Genomic DNA, 18,549 nt, shown 5'->3' with positions numbered 1-18,549 from the left:
AGTACGTCCCAGAACGTGCATACTCTTTTGCTACACACTCAAAAGTATGTACATTTTCCTCACAAAAACAGTACATACTTTTAGGTCGTAGTATAAGTAGGCGAATTGGGACTCAGCAGTTTTCGTTTCTCCCGCAGGCAAGGCTGTAGGCGGAGATTAGTATCTCATGTGACGTGGATAAGTTCGTGTGACGTGGATAATATCAGGAAGAAGACTCACTCCCTATAACGACTCGTTTCAGCGATTCAGAGTCGACTCCCTGCTTTAGAAGCCAATAACTTTATTAATCGTGCACTTTTTGGTTCAACTACTTTACACGTTGTTTACATTGATGGACAGCTACACGACACACTGCAATAAAGGTTTCGATTTTGGATCTGTGTGGCTCTTTAATTTTACCTCGAGAGATTTAATAAATTAATGATTTAATATACTGATTACTGCATATCTATTTCTGTTTTGTTTTTACTTGTGTTATATCACTCTGTTATTATCTGTTGGGCTGAAAATAGGCTTGCGGGCAAACAAATCTCACGTAATTTATGCATTTATAGCATTTTCCAATAGCATCTTTAATGTGAAGCAAGTAATTTAAAGCAATGGTTCTCAAACTGGGGGCCGCAAGATGGTGCCAGGGGGGCCCCAGTTTTATGACATTTTATAAAATACATTACTTTATCTTGAATTCTGTGTAATTAAATCTAAAAAATAAGGCTACTAACCAACAGCACTTCTTTGTATAATTTAATATGTTTTGTTTATTTAAAATGTTAAGTTTTAGAACTGTTTTTTTTGTCATAAATTTTCTTTGGGGGGGGGGGCGCAAAGGAATTTGCCGTAATCAAGGGGGGCCGCACGCTGAAAAAGTTTAGGAACCACTGAATTAAAGGAAGAACTCTGTTAGCATGAATAATCCAGCATGTGAGACAGCAATTGATTCTTTACAAAAGCTGCCTGATTTTACAGACATTACTCAACACTGAGAGTCATATGAACTAAACTATTTAACCTAAAAACAGCACATGGACACAACTCAACTCCAGTCTTTCTCTATTAAAATCACTTTCTTCAAATATAAAACAAAACAAATCATACATGACATGCTAACAGTTTATTTAGTGTACTTGATGCACATTGAGATTAATGTATAAACATGCATCTGTGACATTCAAGACCCTTTTTTTATGTTTGTACATTGAAAATGAATATGACTATTTATTGCCCTTAATTTCTACTTAATTTCTACTCATAACATGAACCGATTTAAAAGTATCTCCCTGATCATGATGCAAAGATGACAGAATAAAGAGCACTTATTGTTCTGTTATACACATAACTAATGGTTTAGTGATTTAAAAGAGTTTACAGTCATAAAACAATAAATGTGAAAACAGAAACATTAGTGTTCATTTATCTTCTCCCACATATGTTTAAATCAATGATATAAATCAGTCATTTGTTCTTTATTTCCATCATCTCTATACAGTATATACAGCATAGCATTGATCATTTTTTTGTTATGGTTAACATACAGAATGTGACTTACAGTCATGTGAAACCAACCCTATATCACGACATTGCGTGACTATTTCACGCATGGACCAGCGTGACAATGTCACGCTTTGCCGCGTTTGAGCGTGTGCATGTCACGCTTTCTGTTTGTGTCGCTGTCACGTATTGGTTACTCAACTTTTTTGTCCTATTTTCAAACCATTGTCGCTTCGGTTTAGGGTTAGATTTGGTGCTTGTGTTATATGTCACTTTAAGTATTTGTCACTTTAAGTATTGGTTTATAAAATAAAAAGATACAATACTTATTCTTTTATATTTTCTAAACTTTAACCAATTGTCACCTGACGTTGGGGTTAGAGTTTGTTTATGTAAGGGTGTCATTTTATGTAAATCTAACCCTAAACCGAAGCGACAATGGTAAGAAATTAGGACAAAAAAGTTGAGTAACCAATACGTGACAGCGACACAAACAGAAAGCGTGACATGCACACGCTCAAACGCGGCAAAGCGTGACATTGTCACGCTGGTCCATGCGTGAAATAGTCACGCAATTTCGTGATACTGGGTTGGTGAAACAGAAAGTACATCATAGTTTTATATATCAGGACATTAAAGTCATCTGGTACTTGCAGCTCTTAAAAATAATATTAAAATAGTGTTTTTCTCGTTTCATAAATGATACTCACTTTTCCTTAATCTTGATTATTTTATTATATTACTTTATTCCTGTACAAATGTTATATCAATTAAACGTCAAACAAATACTCATATCTTGAATAGTTACTCAAGCATTTGTTCAAGTGGATATAATGTGAATAAAGTGTTAAATCATGCGAGTGTTAGCATGTGACAGTGCGTTTAACATTTTGTACTCTTCATAAGTCAGGATCTCTCTCTCATCAGTGTTAAATGGGCAAAGCTCCACCATAGACAGCGCACCTTCTTCCCCAAATAATCAGGAATGGGATTTTTCTAGCTAAACGTTTAATGTAATATACAACACCCGCTTGCTGTTTGAGTTTTATTTGTACATTCAGTCCTACAAATGGCAGAGGAGGTTTTGAAAGATCCTAACAGGACATGTACAAGGGTATGTAGCTTTAATTTAGGTTTAATGTATACTTTTTTCTTCAGAGGTTTGACTTTTAAACAGCAATATACTGTTTTATGTTATATTAAATATAAGAGATATAAAGAAATATGTAATGTTTTTCATCAAAGGTATTTGTTTGCATTCAGAAATCTTTATGTCCACTCAAAGTTTAAGAAGATAAAGGCACTGTTCACAAAAAAAAAAAAAAGATTTGGTTTAGTACAAGAAAGAAAGCCCTATAGGAGTGATTATTGTGGTGATAATAAAATATATTTTTAATTGTTAGATAAAATCTCTTTAATGAATGTTATTTTAAGTGTTTGAATGATTATTTGTCACTTTTTAACAGCATCTTACCTTGTCCCTGTTGGCAGTAGCGCTGCTCTCGTCATTGGGAAGCTCTCTGCTTTATGGTTACAATCTGGCTGTAGTTAATTCTCCTGCGCTAGTAAGTGACCTAAATATGAATAATATGTGTGAAACTAATACTGTTTTTTATAACGGGACTTGCTGTTTGGACTCTGGAACCACCTAAAATACTGATCTCATCATTTAAATTCACTTTTATATTATTAATTTAATATTTGAATATTATGATGTTAGACTACATAGAAAGGTAGAAAAGAGATGTTCAACCATTATTGGCAATGCCAAGACATTTTGTGTTTGTTTACTCACAGAGGAAAATCTCCTCAGTATAAATGATGATGTTTTTCAATGTTCTTGTTCTTTATTAGTACATTAAGGACTTTTATAACCAAACCATTGTGAGACGTTATGGGTCAGGAGTGGATGAAGAGCATCTTACGCTTTACTATTCAATCACTGTGTCTATATTTGCTATTGGAGGATTGCTGGGCTCTCTCACAGTAGGAATACAGGTTACCACATTTGGAAGGTAGAAAACGAAGCTTCAGATCCCAGAATTAATTTATTTTTGTAATGAAAGATAAAAAGCTAATGGTTTAATGTTAGAAATAAATGCATACAGGTTATGCTCTTTATCACAGTAATTAAAGACTCATTTATTCAATTTCAAACGTGTACAAAATATATTTACATGCATGTAATAGGAAGACACTTTTATCCAAAGCAACTTTGTGTGTCTGTCTAATTTGTAGGAAAGGGACGCTGATACGCAGCACAGTTCTGGTGTTTGTAGGTGGAGGGTTGATGGGCTTCAGTCGGTTATGTGGCTCACCAGAAATGATTATTATCGGTCGCTTCATTACAGGAATACATTCAGGTAAAGCAATGTCCTAAAAATGTACAATCTTTTGCTAAAAAACAATCGCCTCGCATTTCTTGTGCTATTAGTAATCTTATGTTGTGATGTCTCTTCATGCATTTATCTGCTTTACTGATGTGTCTTCTGTCTGTCGTGATGTTGTAGGGATATCTCTCAGCGTGGTTCCCATGTTTCTTGGAGAAATTGCTCCAAAGAATCTCCGTGGATTCCTGGGACTCATGCCCAGCATTTTCATCTGTTTGGGTGTATTTATTGCTCAGGTTCTGGGGCTTCATGAGATCTTAGGCAAGGTGAGTCTTGATCGAAAGTCCTCAATCCTTTACTGAAATCATTTAAAGCTATTTTTGTATTAAAAAATACTTTTTTTCATTTTTAGTTGATGTATTTATAATATTAACTTTATTGTAAAGTGTTGTTGTATTTTTGATCTGATGTCTCCACACAGGAAGAGTTCTGGCCTGTGTTACTCTCTCTTGTCATATTGCACACATTCATACAGCTCGTCTTCTTGTCATGGTTCCCAGAGAGTCCAAGATATCTTTTGATAGAAAAGCAGAACATTCATGCCACAATCACAGGTAAAGACTTTTATATTCAAAGATTGTGACATCCTGGTCTGTGTCTTCTGTGGTTTTAGTGCCTCGTTTCGTCTTGTTCCTGTGTTGCTGGCATTTAATTCATCGGTTCTTGTCTTGTATAAATACGTGTAAGCTTTGTCGGTGCACATCGTGTTTTTTTGCACCAACCCTGTTTTTGTTTTTGTTAAAAGATGCTCATTGTTCCTGGTTAATGAGCAGATCAATAATTATCATAATCTGTGTTTTGATTCTCTGTCATTATATGATATCATGTGATCTTGTCGTCTGATTCTTTTGTGTTATGATACTTTTCTGTCCTGCTTGATGTAGCATTGAAGTGGTATCGTGTTAAGTGTAACATCCAGGCTGAGGTGGAGGAGATGCAGGAAGAGCGGCGAACTTTGACCTCAGTGAAGACGGTCTCAGTATTACAGCTCTTCAAGGATTCGTCCGTGCGCTGAAAACTTATCACCATCATTGTAGTCAATGCGGGAATGCAGCTGTCGGGAATCGATGCGGTGTGAATGTTGTGTGAAAAAGACAATAATGTTGTCGTAGATAAAAACAGGACTGATTTGACTCTATTTTTAGATCTGGTTCTACACCAATTCAATCTTTGAGAATGCCGGCATTCCTGCTCATCAGATCCAGTATACAACAGTAGGCACAGGAGCTATAGAAGTCATCGCTGGACTCATAGGTGTAAGATTACATTGAATGTTAAAACAGTTTAAGATCTCATCCATTATCATGATTTAATCACACAAGTAAGCGGTGCTCTTGGGCATGATTTATTTAACTATAGGCTGACAATATATGAAGAAACTCAATTTATACTCTTCAGATTGTGTTTCTATAGTAAAAACAGTTTTTATATATTTGTTTGTTTGTTGTTTTCTTCATTGTATGAACATAAACTCATTGAGTTGAAAGCGTCTAACAGTGTTTTTCTGAATCTTCAGTGCTTCATTATTGAGCGTGTTGGCAGGAGGCCGCTAATGATTGCTGGTTTTAGTTTTATGTGCATTTGCTGTGCTGGAATTATTTTTTCACTTCAGTTACAGGTAATTCTGATTATTTCTGAACTCTTTGTTGGTTATACACTATTTACCTTTACTTTTAAGTTGTCTTTACTATAATTGTAATCTTAATTATTTCCTTGAAACAGATTTAGACAAAGATGTTTATTATGTAAAGGTGTATGCTAGAGATTTATAGTGACTTGTGTTTGTGTTTTTCTGTTGTCAGACTCACGTGTCCTTCATGCATTATATCAGTGTGATCTGTGTGGTTGGGATTATTGCTGGATTCTGTATAGGGCCTGGTGAGGACTTCACATTGGGTCTCATCATTACACATTTGCCTGCTCATTTACTGATTTATCTCTGAAGAGTAGTCATAAAATATCTAAAAGATTAAGTTTGAGATTTCTTAATGAAGCTGTTATGTTTACAGATATTGCACTAAATGGGATCAGAATTTCCTCTATGATCAGACAAGCGACACATTTTACTGATTTATGAGCTCAAAAAAGACAAAAATAAATAATTTTAGGTGTTTATGTCACACGTCGGGGCTGGCTGCTGCTATAGTAAAGCCACGCCCCTTTTAACTTCCACCTCGAGGAGGTCCCCAAAGCCAACCCAATGACCAGACAACACAAGAGCACGTAAGAATAAAAGCATAAACTTTATTTATTTAAATTAAAATGAATATGCGAAATGGGGAGGGGAAAGGGATTTAAAACTAACTCTTCGTTCTGCCCTCCAGGTGGGCCGTGATCAGAAGAGTGGGGGGGGGGCGGATGGAGTCAAGTGTCCAGGATCCACAACACTGCAGGGGATGTGGGACTCAGGCTCCTCCACCTGGCTTTAGGTTCCCGTGGCGCCCTCCTCTTCCTCCTGGAGGCAGAGTGAACAATAAGATAAGTGTTGAGCTTTTAAAACTTCCTTCGTCACGTACCCTTTTCCGACCGACGCCGGGTCTCTTCAGTACGTGTTGCTGGGAGGTGATTGTCGTAAGTGTTCCTTTGACTCACGTGTATGTCTCCTTTCTCCCTCTTTGCAGGCGGCCGCTAGAACACAGAAGATCAGTTTATTATATTTCGATGGACTCCCTCTCACCTTTTCTGCCGGGAACGACGTACGGTATCTGCAACACAGGTAAGGTTTTGCTCGTTCGTTTCTCCCCTCTCTTTCTCCACAGGCTGCGGGTTGGAACACAAGGATCGGCTATTCAGACTGCTGGATTTCTCTCACCTCTCCACTTGGGGCGACGTACAGCAAGTACGGTGCAGGTAGGTTTCTCTTGTTCTCTTTCTCTCTACAGGCTGCGGGTTGGGACACAAGAATCGGTTATGCAAACTGCTGGGTTTCTCTCACCTCTCCACTTGGGACGACGTACAATAAGTACGGTGCAGGTAGGTTTCTCTCGTTCTCTTTCTCTCTACAGGCTGCGGGTTGGGACACAAGGATCGGTTATTCGACTACTGGGTTTCTCTCACCTTTCCACTTGGGACGACGTACAGTAAGTACGGTGTAGGTAAGTTTTCTCTGTATTCACTTCCCCTGTTCTACTTTACACAGTAACACTCTTAGTCAGATGGCAGTCAATTTATATAGAAACTGTTTTTGGGTGAAATGTGGTGGACTTACAGTGACCGGGCTCTCTCAATTTGCCAGATTTTACGAGACCGTTTAGTGATGAAGCGTCGGGGGCAAAACCTCCCAACGGCTGCTGCGGCTGCAGAGGGGAAAATACTACGCTGTCTCACCGAGCCAAGCGCTGCCCTCTCCTCTCCACTTCCTAGACTGTAGAGCACTGGACAGGGGCGCCCCTTTGAAGAGGCCTCGGGACAGACGGGATCTACTCCACCTCACTCTGCAACAGTAGGCGTTATGTAGATGTATATACAAGCAGCATTAATCTTTAATTGTACTTACACAGCCTCTAGCGGTCCAACTCTTCACCACCACTCTGCGGGACACCCAAATACAAAGGACGACTGCTGGCGGACACCACAGTAATACTGTACATCCATTTAAAAATGAATGTCCCGCTTTAAAATGAATATGGGGTGTAACACATAATAATAAAGCCTTTTATAATTCGCTTGTCAATATAATTAAAAACCAAATACATCTTGTGTGCAGCCGGTGTCCCGTTCCTGTTGACAGGAGAGCTCTTTAAACAGTCTCATCGACCTGCTGCCTACATTGTAGGAGGATTTCTTAACTGGATATAAAACTTCATTGTGGGCTTTGTATTTCCATTCCTGCAGGTAAGACTTCCTCAGCGAACATGAACATATATGGTATATTTACGTATCCCTGCTGAAAAAACCAGCATACCAGCAAGACCAGCATATGTTGTATTTTGGTGCTGGTTTGCTAGTGAAAACCAGCTAAACCAGCATCAGCACCAGCATTAGCACCAGCTAAACCAGCATCAAACCAGCATTAGCACCAGCTAAACCAGCATCAAACCAGCATTAGCACCAGCTAAACCAGCATCAAACCAGCATTAGCACCAGCTAAACCAGCATTAGCACCAGCATCCCATGCTGGTCATACCAGCATATGTTGTGTTTTGGTGCTGGTATGCTGGTGACCACCAGCTAAACCAGCATAGACCAGAATAATTCCCATGCTGGTTTGATGCTGTTTTTTTCAGCAGGGATATGAGATACAAATGAGATTATTTCATTTATTTCATATTTTTCTGATATATTGTTCAGTGTTTTTCCAGATGTCAATTGGTGCTTTCTGTTATCTGGTGTGTGTGTTGGCGTGGCGCTCTATGTCTACTCCGTTGTCCCTGAGACAAAGAACAAAACTTTTGTGGAGATCAGTCAGATGTTTGCTGCTAAACACTGCTGCTCACAATGACATCAAAATCTGAGATTATTTTTGTTATGCTTTAACTATATTACTATATAACTATATTACTATATATTATTAATATAGTTTTTAACTTAATTTACGTTAAAAAAATATTCAATAATCTTACTTAAAGCTGTTGAGTGTCATTGTTTTCTATATTATAATACTTCTCTTAACATGCAAAGACAAGAAAATAATAAATTAATTGTAATGCAGGCCTTATATGACAGTATTCACTTAGCTGAAAGTTCATGTTATTTAGGTGTTTTTTTTCCAGTAGGTGGCAGAACATTTTCACCAGACTGGTTTAATGCAAAAATGCAAATCTTTACAGTGAATTATATGCTTACTTATTCATTTAGCTGACGCTTTTATCCAAAGCGACTTACAATTGCTGAATGTGTCAGAGGTCACACGCCTCTGGAGCACCTAGGGGTTAAATGTCTTGCTCAGGGACACAATGGTGTGTCACAGTGGATTTGAACCACACCAAAGGCGAGTGTCTTATCCACTGCGCCATCACCACCCACCATTAGACTTAAAATTTTACTATTTCATTAAAAACATGAAAAAAAGAAGAAATTACGGAAAAAAATATACCTTAATGGTGGATTAAAAAAAATAAAACAGTGATATTACAGGTCAAATTATATATACAAAATGTACTTATGAAACATTTATAATATAGGAGTAAACGGTTCAGTGTAAATGAACAGCACAATAAATAAAGATGTGAAATACATGAAAGTCTTCCTATCAACAAATAGCCAAAACTCGGCTTTGTTTCATCTTCTCTATTCATCAGCCTATAGTTTGTCAAAAACACTAAAAATCACAAATCAACATGGACAATTTATTGTTTCAATCTTGTAGATTTTCTACTAAGTCCTGAATGAAACCTAAGTGCACTGAAGAGTAAAACTATAGCAAAGTTTTTACAGGATTTATGCATTGTGATGTTACAGTTGATCTGACACTGACACAAGACTGTTGAATGATAAACTCAATACTTCAATGAATAATTCATGTATTTCAGCATTAGATTATTTACACAGAACTGTCATTAATATGTCACTGTATATGACATCACTGCATCACTGATGTCACTGCTGAGAGACTGTTGCTAGGTGATGATGTCATAAAGAGAGTTGTGACATCACTCCAGTAGTTCTGATGGACAGACAGCTGATCTACTCACAGACCTGCAACATCTAACAATGACAAACACACAGAAAGAGATAATGTTATAAAATCTGACCATTAGTTTATTTAACATACAGATATACAGATTTTCTCACCTCTATTTGTTTGTCATCAGTTTTGTTTTTAGATGAGTTCAATTTATTCATTCTGATGAAAAACCTGTAGGGTCAAAATTCACACTCTTACAATCTGAATTCATATCAGAATATTCACTGTATGTTATGCAGTTTTGTGAGTTCCCTTTCGAGGGAACTCGCGCTGCGTCGCCAGAGACGCTTTGGGAACGCCTTCAGGTGTGAGTGCGTCTGAATGTGTATATCAAATCCAACCAATGGTGGGGCGTGACGTCACCGGCGGGGTGACGTAGGAGCCGGAAAGCATAAAAGGCGACGTACAACCACGCCCCCACTATCTCTATTGCCTCAGACGGCTATCTGTGTGTGTGTGTCAAAGAGTGTCTGAATAGCTTAAAAACTGTGTGACTGAATAGTTTAACTGTGTGGCTGATAATGAAAAAAAAAAAAAAAAAATCAGAAAGTTTAGGAGCTGAGCACGCTCACGCCGCTCTTGAGGGCGCGGTGTGACGTGTGTTTATTATGATAACTTACCTTTCAAAATGCTCCGTTGTTCCTCCTCTGGGTGTGGAAGCCTGCACTGCAGTTACTTCCCCTCATTGAGAGGGACGTGATCTCGTGTAATCTTTCCCCGAGGGGGTTGATATATTCGAGTACAGGGTAGTGAGGAAGCATAGCTATGACCGGAAGAGCGTCCGCACGTTAAGCTGCCAGAGCCCTTCCAAAATGCTTAAACTCAGCCACACACCACTCGGGCTATGTGTCGTTGTTTTGATGAGTCAAGACAATGATCGCGTTTCTCGCGGCTTAAGTCCTGCGTCCACTGAGGTGGTGTAGTGTACTTTAACCGTGAAAGCTCTGCCTCGGGAGGGTTTGGAAGCACGCATTGCTGTCACTTCCAACCCGAACGGGAGCTCTATGCAATGTTTTACCTCTGAGGAGATATATGTTGTAAACGCAGCCCTTCTCTTCACCGACCGGTTCAGATCCGCGTCCGCTAAAACGGTGTGCATTTATCATTGCTATCGGGAGGGATTCGGGAGCCCGCATGTCGGTTTCTCCCGCCCCGATCGGTAGCCCGTGCTTTACTGTTTGACTGTGTCAGACGATGTTCGCGTGTCCCGCGGTTCGAGGCCCGCCTCGACCGGTCTATTAAATGAGAAGTTTATCGAGGTTGTTACTCGTCACTGCTAGTTTTGATATGCATGAACCAGCATACATTTTATATATATATATATATATATATAAGAAACTATATCATCCAGCAAATTAGATGAGAGTTTTCTTACAAAATGAGTGCAATCTCAACACCAGAGGCTTTCTTTCTTTCCTGATCTCCATTATTATGCAAGTCATGGAAAAGACCATCTGACCATGTTTACACAAGCACTTCAGCTAGCTTTTAAACATAATAGGCTGTATTTAGAGGATGTTTTTATGTTGCCATGAGTGGCTTCATCCCTAAAGTCTCCAACGTTGTCAAATATATGTATAAAGCCCTATCAGGGTATGTCCTCCTGGGTAGTGTGGGTTTTATCCGCCATTTACGGGTCCCCACACTTCTCAGTACCCTCCTGTATTAACTGTGAACACTCTGCCTCTTGTAGTACAGAGCACAGTAAATCAGGTTCCCTTGGTAAAAATTATAATAGAATGAAAAAACATTCCAAACATATCTCAATGGGTGTTATGCACAGAAAATTAGGCTATCCCTAATTTTAGAGCAGGAATTGGAAATCCTTTTATTTAAAGGCTACACGAAACTGTCACAAAATTATGGTTCATGATGTTGACCGTCACTCACATTAATCTCAAATCATATCCGAGGACTGGTTTTTGTTAATGGATTTTTCCTGCTCACAGAATCTCAGGTTTGCCTTTGGGGGCATGGCATACCAATATCACTTCCCTTTGGCCTAGATCTATCCCTTCACACATTTACAAAATGTGTAAATGCTGCCCTGGTGTCATTGCATCTTTAGGGCATTTGCATACTATTTATATTGATGATTGGCTAATATTAGCACAGTCAGCACAGATGGCAGCACAGCATCGAGATGTTGTGTTTGCACATCTAGATACCTAGCGTTGAGACTGAACACCAAGAAAAGTATGTTAGTCCTAACACAGGTTATCACATTTTGGGGATAATATGGAACTCTACGATGATGCAGGCACAGATGTCTCCTGCTCGTGTCGTGTCCATTTTTCACATAAGTGAATGAGTTAAAGCTAGGTCAATCGCACACCAAGTGATGGTTTTAAAATCAGGGTTTTTCCTCGAGGGGCAACCCTTTTTGCATGTTCAGGGTTACGCGCACATGTCTTCGTACTCTAGAATATGTAAAGATTTCGGTTTTCTGTCTCAAAGCCCGATGTGAGGTGTGGTTTGTCGCTGCATGACATTAATGACAGATGCATCTCTCTTAAGCTGCGGATCAGCTATGGAATGCCAATAGGACAAAAATGTCCAATCAGCTAAAACGCCAGGAAAAGTGTGCTTCTCCAGTACAGAGGACCTCTTTTCTGGGTGTAGTATGGATTTCTACGATAGCAGGCACTGTTGTCCCCTGCTCGTATAGAATCCATCCTTTAACCATGGGGTTCCTTGAGGGGCAACCCGTTTCTTATGATCAAGGTCACACGCAGATGCTTTGTGCCTTAGTATTATGGAAGAAACAATGGTTTCTTTCGGCCAGTGTTGGCCGTTTTACCATGTTCAGGGTTACGCGCGCATGTCTTCGTGCCCTAAGAATATGGAAAAATGCCGGGTTTCTGTCTAAGGCCCGGGGTGAGGTGCGGACTGTTGTCGCATGACATTAATGACAGATGCATTTCTGTTAAGCTGAGGATCGGCTATGGAAAGCCAAAAGGACAAAAATGTCCAATCAGCTAAACGCTAGGAAAATTGTGCTTCTCCAGTACAGAGGACCTTTTTTTTCTGGGCGTAGTATGGATTTCAACGACTGCAGGCACGGTTGTCTCCTGCTCGTATAGAATCCATCCTTTAACCATGGGGTTTCCTGAGGGGCAACCCGTTTTGCATAATTAAGGTCACACGCGAATGCTTTGTGCCTTAGTATTATGGCAGAAACTATGGTTCCTTTCTCAAAAAGGCCAGTGTTGGCTTTTTCACATGTTCAGGGTTACGCGCATATGTCTTCGTGCCCTAAGAATATGGAAAAAAATGTTGGGTATTTGTTTACAGGCCCCAAGTTAGGTGCGGTCTGTCGCCGCATAACATTAATGACAGACGCATCCCTTTCTAGCTGTGATCAGTTATGGAAAGCCAAAAGGGCCAAAAATGTCCCATCAACTAAACGCCAGGAAAAGTATGCTTCTCCAGCAAAGAGGACCTCTTTTCTGGGCGTGGTATGTATTTCAACGCCTGCAGGTATGGTTGTCTCCTGCTCGTAAATCCATCCTTTAACCATGGGGCTCCCTGAGGGGCAACACTTTTCTCATGATCAAGGTCACACGCAGGTGCTTTGTGCCTTAGTATTATGGAAGAAACCATGGTTCCTTTCCCATGAAGGCCAATATTGGGGGCTCAGGGTCGTCACATAAGGCTTACGACGGATGCATCCCTCTAAGCCCAGGAAGTGGCTATGGAAGACCATAAGGTCAAAATCTTTGTAAGTCCACATGGAGCAGATGTACTGCTGAGGCAAATTTGAGCTTGAGGGAAATGAAGACTCCACCCTCACGTGGGGGAGCAAGTGTGGCTCAGGTTCGGCCAAGTGAAAGCTGACCTGTTTGCAATTCAGGAGAATTCACATTGTACTCTTTGGTTTTCTCTCTTTCACCCAGTCCCACTCGGACTGGTTGCCATGACACAGGAAGGGTCTGAGGGCCTCCTGTGTGTTTTTCCCCAATTGCTCAGCTCCCGGGAGTTCTGGAGAGAGTCCGGCAGCACAGGCACAGCTGTTGCTCGTAGCCACGTGTTGGCTGACCCGAGTGTGGTTTTCAAACCTGGTCTCCCTCCTAGACGGCTCCCCATTTCAGGGGCCGATCTGGAGGGATCGGTTGTCTCAGGCAAGGGGCACTGTGTTTTACCCCTGCCTAGAGTTTTTGGGTCTGGCCTCTGAGGAGGACAGACTCATAGAAATGGGTCTCTTAACTGAGGTTGTGCAGACTATTTTATTTCCAGAGCTCCCACCACCAGGAAATTATACGCATTTGCAGAAAGACTTTTATTACGTGGTGCCAAGAGCACTTATATGACCCAGTTAACTGCCCCTTGGTACAGTTCTGGAGTTTTTACAGGAGCAGTTTGCAGCAGGGCTGCCTCCTTTGACCATTAAGGCTTATGTGGCAGTTATATCTGTCTTTCATACCTTAGTGGTCAGTCCCTCATTAAGTAGAGATCATCTATTCATGCGTTTCCTGTGTGGCACTCGGAGGCTGAGGCCTGCGAGTCATTTTAGGATCCCTGCGTGGGATCTGTCTGTGGTCCTGGAGGACTTATCAGGGGCACCATTTGAGCCATTGATATAATTTCAGAAAGTTTCTTGCAGGCGTTCTGCCCTCCACCATTTAAGAACGCGAGCCAAAGAAAGCTTAATTTACTCTGTCCAGTATGAGCACTGGACATGTATGTGCTCAGAATAGCGGAGTTCAGGAAAGCAGAGCAGTTATTTTGTGCTTTGGTTCGGCCCGGAAAGGTTTCCCGGCCACAAAGCAAACTTTGAGTAAATGGATAGTCGAGGCTATCTCTTTTGCTTATGAAGCCTTTGGACGGCCCTCTCCTTTAACCGTCAGAGTGCATTCAACTAGGTATGGCAGCATCTAAAGCCCTGTGGGCAGGTGCCTTTGTCCAGGATGTCTGTGATGCGGCAGGCTGGTCCTCACCGCTCACTTTTGTATAGTTTTATGAGTTGGATCTCACTCCTACTCCTGGATCTTTGGTGCTTAGGTCTTAGTTGTGCTTTTTACACACAGACAGGCACTTGTAGTCTGGCGGATTGGGTATAGCGTTCCCAAAGCGTCTCTGGCGACGCAGCGCGAGTTCCCTCGAAAGGGAACGTCTCGGGTTACGTATGTAACCCTTGTTCCCTGAGAAGGGAACGAGACGCTGCGTCTCCTTTGCCATACTTCCTGCGTACCTGTAAGCCGTCTTCGGCAATATTTCAGATAGTGGGGGCGTGGTTGTACGTCGCCTTTTATGCTTTCCGGCTCCTACGTCACCCCGCCGGTGACGTCACGCCCCACCATTGGTTGGATTTGATATACACATTCAGACGCACTCACACCTGAAGGCGTTCCCAAAGCGTCTCTGGCGACGCAGCGTCTCGTTCCCTTCTCAGGGAACAAGGGTTACATACGTAACCCGAGACGTTTTACTTGATATTTTTACTTACCAGATCCATACAGCTCCTATAATGAGAAACTGAGGCAGAAACACCAACAGAGGGACAAAGTCCATTGCTTCATTGGTTTTGTCCATTTTTTTAATAGTTTCATCCATCTCTTCATTGGTTTTGTTCATTTCTTCATTTGTTTTGTTTTGTCCATTGGTTTTATTTCAGAAGAAAAAGACACAAACTCAGTTTTACTTAGAGAAGGCAGAACATTCAGAATACTACTTTTCTGTTTTTCATTATCACAAAGATGATTTCAAAATCATCAGCCGCCAAAAGAAAAAAGCGGAAAATATAAACCAAAAATAAATTACGCTCTGCCTCTTATATTTCAGTCTCACTGCAGCCGTTATTACAGCGCTACACAGTAAAGTGTGATCGTGACAGCTGTGTGCAAATACTCAACATGACATTGTCCACTGGCAGTGCTAAAACACTTTTACTTTGGGTCATGCTAGAACATTTAATGTGTGGCATGCCTTTGAAAATAACGATAATATAAACTTTATTACCACCTAAAGTTCAAAACAGCTGAACAGTTCAACAAATGTTCAACACAGCTCTAAATAAATCACATATTTAAAGTAAACGACAGATGATTTCAGTTCAATAATCCTCCAGTTACACAAACAGTTGAAAGCATATGTTAAAATCTTGGCCTGCCAACTTCTCTTAATGTTTGGCTGTCGGCAGCATTTTTCGCATGATATTTGTAAATAGTCGAGAAGCAGACAACTTTTTGGACGTTCTCGGCTGCTCTCAGTGTCTGCTGAGACCCGTGACTTAAATCTACTACAGACTGTGTGAGAGGCCATATGACTGACACATAAAGCATCCAATCATGTTACTGTCAGGCAAGAGATCCAATAGCAAGTAGAAGTTTATTGACACAAGTACAGTAAATAATAATCTCAATAATCTTCACTCTTCATAAGTGAATATCATCCAGTGGCACAGAATCTCTCAGGACAGCACTGAATAGCAATGAGTAAACTAGAAGACATGCAAAGCAAAACAAGATAAATAACGCAATGATCCGACACAGAAGAATGATCCACTCCACATATACAGCTCATGATTGTCTACAGGTTTAGCAATCAGGGTGATAACCGGGCAAACACGCGTAAACTCACGCACACACACAATCCAGAGAGAGAAAACAGATCCATGAACCGTGATAGTTACACTTTGTGCCACCTCATGTTTAGGTTGTTGAGTTTTCACCACAATAACAGACCGTTCTCCATCTTTCACAAACTTCTCTAAAGTTTATAACAACAAGATAAAAACACTTTAAAATATCTCTCATACTTTTAAAGCGTAACTAAACCCCTGGTCGGAGCCTGACTCCACCCACTGGCAATATTTGAAAAATGCAAGAAAAGTGGGCAGATCCCAACTGAGATAGAGGGGACGAACTAAACTCGTACCAAGCATGTGGTGAGATCGTAACAAGGGCGTGGTGAGCTTGAACCTGCTTACGTCACGAGTTACTTTTTGGACCCAACATCCAATAGGAAAATTCAACTGCAGTAGCCACCGTTCAACCTGAAGAGGGCAGCACTCAGACGTTTTTACACCATATATTGTAGTATTAAAACACTTTATATCCAAATGTCAAAAAACTTACTAAAATCAATGAACAGCCCTAATCAAGCATCATTCTTACAGATCATTAACTAAAAAAAGTTGGTTAAGGGTTTAGTTACTCTTTAAAAATACAGCGTTTTTCGATCTGGATGAAGAATAATGTCATCGATGTAAACATGACAACTTTCTTCTTCAATCAGACAGCTTTATGTTTTTTCCGAGCGAACTCATAAAAATCACAACTTACATGTATTTCAACCAATCAGAGGATGACTTTAAATGTGACGTCTGAGGCTAAGACTATGATCAAATAATCTTGAGTAGGACATGTGTGTAGACTTTACAATGATGACACCTTCAGTTCATAGGTCACGACACAAGTTAGTAAACATCATCAGTATATGAGCTGGTTGTAAAAAAAACACAACAAGGTGAATCACTGATGCCACTTTTGCACAGGAAGCTTGCAAGTTTATATAAATGTAAGCCTGGCCTGTATTTACAAGAAATAATTTTCATCATGACTATTGCAATGTTAAGCTCAGCAGTGCTCTCACATCGAGTTTACGGAGTAAAACATATTTAACTTGACATGTTGATCAATATATCATTTTTATGTTGCATTTTCATTTACTAATCAGTGATGGTCATAGATTATGATACATTTCTGACACTGCAGTAAAAAACTCTAAAAACTGAAAGGTTGGATCAACATAAAAATGTATTTTGATGGGTAACACGTAAAACTAATTTAAACTTTAGTTTCACTTTAGGAGAAAATTTTAAGTTGAAACAACTTAATTTTTTAGGTGTAACCAATTAAAGTAATGTTTTAACAGTAAAGTCAGATGTATGATGAGATGTTGTGTTACCTCTAACAGTACAGGAATACTCTTGTAGCTCCTCACTGTTGATTGAGTCCAGGTACAGCTTGTTTAATAATGTCAATCCATCTGTTACCTGTTGTCCATTCTTATACCAGATGTAAGTATGTTTGTTATCCAGAGTGCATTCAGTTGAACAGCTTAATATCACTTTTTCTCCATCTATCACAGGGTCTGGGCTGCTTCTCACTTGTGTATCTGAGATTTAATATAACAAAGTTCACGTCAACTACTTTTCAAAGTTATGTCTGAAATGTTTGATTCAGCTTAATTCAGTATGATGTAAACAATGGCAAGATAATGCAGTCAAACACACACATACAGATAAAATATATAATGTGAACACAGCTTAAATTGCTTTAAATAAAATCATCTGTCAAACACACGAGTTCAACATAAATATACAGTCAACATTTGAAGTGAATCAAAACCTTTCATAAAAGTTATTTTTGTGTTTTTACAAAACAATAGTTTTTGTCTAAGAGCAACTTTTTGATTAACATTAAATTTTGATTAGTGTATTTGTTTTAAATCTGAAGATCTCTGTGATGGGTGTCCTCAACATAAACATAATGGGGCGGTTTCCCGGACAGGGATTAGACCAGTCCTAGACTAAAATAAATGTAAGAGCTGTAAAAACTGGTAACATCTTGCACTGACATATCTAAAAATACATCAGTGCCCTTTGTTTTGTCTCAAAATGCACACAAGTAATGTTTTTAGTAAGGCATGTTTGTTAAAACTAGTTGTATTTCATAAGAAAACTAAGGCATAGTCCTGGCTTAAGCTAATCCCTGTCCGGGAAACCACCCCATTATCTTGAGCGACTTTTCAAATTTGCCACAAACCAACCACTTAAACAGGAAGAGACTGTGTGACAACTCATGAAACCAGTTTATACCAGTTTCAGTTTTAATACTGGATTAGATTGGTAAATGCTGGTTTGTTGCTGGCCTGGCTGCTTACCAACATTACACTATTCACCAGCATCTGGTCAACCATGCTTGCAAGCTGGTAAACTGCATAGTCTAACTGGCAATGAAGCCATTCAGATAAAGCAGCATATGTAGTAATCTAAACACATCATATTTTTTTCAACAACTTCAAAAACAAGTGTAAAATTCA

General features: G+C 39.8%; 1 long non-coding RNA gene and 1 pseudogene across 1 annotated transcript; one reads left to right on the top strand and one right to left on the bottom strand.

The window, feature by feature from the left end:
• Positions 1-2,557: 2,557 nt before the first annotated feature.
• LOC141359644 (solute carrier family 2, facilitated glucose transporter member 9-like) lies at positions 2,558-8,370 on the top strand (annotated as a pseudogene).
• A 335-nt stretch (positions 8,371-8,705) lies between these two features.
• LOC141359435 (uncharacterized) lies at positions 8,706-17,656 on the bottom strand. Its single transcript, XR_012365872.1, has 4 exons — positions 17,413-17,656; positions 14,951-15,080; positions 9,612-9,675; positions 8,706-9,524 (listed from the first exon to the last, which is right to left on the bottom strand). It is a non-coding gene; the product is annotated as an uncharacterized lncRNA (long non-coding RNA).
• Positions 17,657-18,549: the final 893 nt, after the last annotated feature.

This window comes from Misgurnus anguillicaudatus, chromosome 23 (genome assembly GCF_027580225.2).
Source record: "Misgurnus anguillicaudatus chromosome 23, ASM2758022v2, whole genome shotgun sequence".
NCBI lineage: Eukaryota > Metazoa > Chordata > Actinopteri > Cypriniformes > Cobitidae > Misgurnus > Misgurnus anguillicaudatus.
This window is presented reverse-complemented; position numbering and strand designations above follow the sequence as displayed.